Source organism: Anastrepha obliqua, unplaced genomic scaffold, assembly GCF_027943255.1.
Source record: "Anastrepha obliqua isolate idAnaObli1 unplaced genomic scaffold, idAnaObli1_1.0 ptg000027l, whole genome shotgun sequence".
Classification (NCBI taxonomy): domain Eukaryota; kingdom Metazoa; phylum Arthropoda; class Insecta; order Diptera; family Tephritidae; genus Anastrepha; species Anastrepha obliqua.
In genome coordinates, this window is record NW_026562185.1 from 95001 (window position 1) to 97500 (window position 2500).

Genomic DNA, 2500 nt, shown 5'->3' on the forward strand with positions numbered 1-2500 from the left:
TATGGAATATCTTAATATCTAGTATGAGAAATTAACGATTTAAGTCCTTCTTAAATGAGGCCATTTACCCATAGAGGGTGCCAGGCCCGTATAACGTTAATGATTACTAGAAAGATATTTCCAAAGAGTCGTGTTGCTTGATAGTGCAGCACTAAGTGGGTGGTAAACTCCATCTAAAACTAAATATAACCATGAGACCGATAGTAAACAAGTACCGTGAGGGAAAGTTGAAAAGAACTCTGAATAGAGAGTTAAATAGTACGTGAAACTGCTTAGAGGTTAAGCCCGATGAACCTGAATATCCATTATGAAAAATTCATCATTAAATAATTAAAAAAATAATGTGCATTTTTTTCATATAAGGACATTGTAATCTATTAACATAATAAAGTATTTATCAAAAGATCATTGGTGATATTAAGTTTATTTAAATTAATTTGCTTTTTAAGCATATTAACATAAAATAAATACTAATGATTTGATAAAGTGTTGATAGATTTTATTATATATAATGCTAAAATTCATTTTTTGAATTTTACAAAAAATTTAATATCTATGATATTAATATTTATTTGTATGCATTTATATGATTAACAATGCGAAAGATTCAGGATACCTTCGGGACCCGTCTTGAAACACGGACCAAGGAGTCTAACATATGTGCAAGTCATTGAGTTATATTAAACTTAATGGCATAATTAACTTAACTTAAATATAATGGGATTAATTTTTAGTCTATTTTTTAATAAATAGTCAATTAATTCAATCCCGGGGCGTTCCATATAGTTATGTATAATGATAATTTATTATTATTTATACCTCTAACTGGAGCGTACCTTGAGCATATATGCTGTGACCCGAAAGATGGTGAACTATACTTGATCAGGTTGAAGTCAGGGGAAACCCTGATGGAAGACCGAAACAGTTCTGACGTGCAAATCGATTGTCAGAATTGAGTATAGGGGCGAAAGACCAATCGAACCATCTAGTAGCTGGTTCCCTCCGAAGTTTCCCTCAGGATAGCTGGTGCATTTAAAAATTATATAAAATAATCTTATCTGGTAAAGCGAATGATTAGAGGCCTTAGGGTCGAAACGATTTTAACCTATTCTCAAACTTTAAATGGGTAAGAACCTCACCTTTCTTGATATGAAGGTTGAGGTTATGATATAATGTGCCCAGTGGGCCACTTTTGGTAAGCAGAACTGGCGCTGTGGGATGAACCAAACGTAATGTTACGGTGCCTAAATTAACAACTCATGCAGATACCATGAAAGGCGTTGGTTGCTTAAAACAGCAGGACGGTGGACATGGAAGTCGTAATCCGCTAAGGAGTGTGTAACAACTCACCTGCCGAAGCAACTAGCCCTTAAAATGGATGGCGCTTAAGTTGTATACCTATACATTACCGCTAAAGTAGATGATTTATAAAACAATTTCGATTGATTTATAAATTTTGAAACTTTAGTGAGTAGGAGGGTACAATAGTGTGCTTAGAAGTGTTTGGCGTAAGCCTGCATGGAGCCGCTATTGGTACAGATCTTGGTGGTAGTAGCAAATAATCGAATGAGACCTTGGAGGACTGAAGTGGAGAAGGGTTTCGTGTGAACAGTGGTTGATCACGAGTTAGTCGGTCCTAAGTTCAAGGCGAAAGCCGAAAATTTTCAAGTTTTTAATAAAAAAAAATATTAATAAAAATATATTTAAAAATAATTAAAATACTTGAATTATTTTGAACGAAAGGGAATACGGTTCCAATTCCGTAACCTGTTGAGTATCCGTTTGTTATTAAAAATGGGCCTTGTGCTCATCCTGGCAACAGGAACGACCATAAAGAAGCCGTCGAGAGATATCGGAAGAGTTTTCTTTTCTGTTTTATAGTCGTACTACCATGGAAGTCTTTCGAAGAGAGATATGGTAGATGGACTAGAAGAGCATGACATTTACTGTTGTGTCGATATTTTCTCCTCGGACCTTGAAAATTTATGGTGGGGTCACGCAAACTTCTCAACAGGCCGTACCAATATCCGCAGCTGGTCTCCAAGGTGAAGAGTCTCTAGTCGATAGAATAATGTAGGTAAGGGAAGTCGGCAAATTAGATCCGTAACTTCGGGATAAGGATTGGCTCTGAAGATTGAGATAGTCGGGCTTGATTGGGAAGCAATACCATGGTTTATGTACTCGTTCTGGGTAAATAGAGAATTACGATTCTTGTTCCCCGGATAGTAGTTACGTAGCCAATTGTGGAACTTTCTTGCTAAAATTTTTAAGGAATTATATCATTCGATATATATTCCTTTTAAATTATAACGATTATCAATTAACAATCAATTCAGAACTGGCACGGACTTGGGGAATCCGACTGTCTAATTAAAACAAAGCATTGTGATGGCCCTAACGGGTGTTGACACAATGTGATTTCTGCCCAGTGCTCTGAATGTCAAAGTGAAGAAATTCAAGTAAGCGCGGGTAAACGGCGGGAGTAACTATGACTCTCTTA

General features: G+C 36.1%; 1 pseudogene; it reads left to right on the plus strand.

Annotated features, from left to right (window-relative positions):
• LOC129251544 (large subunit ribosomal RNA) overlaps positions 1-2500 on the plus strand; it is a 5088-nt pseudogene that overhangs the window by 154 nt on the left and 2434 nt on the right.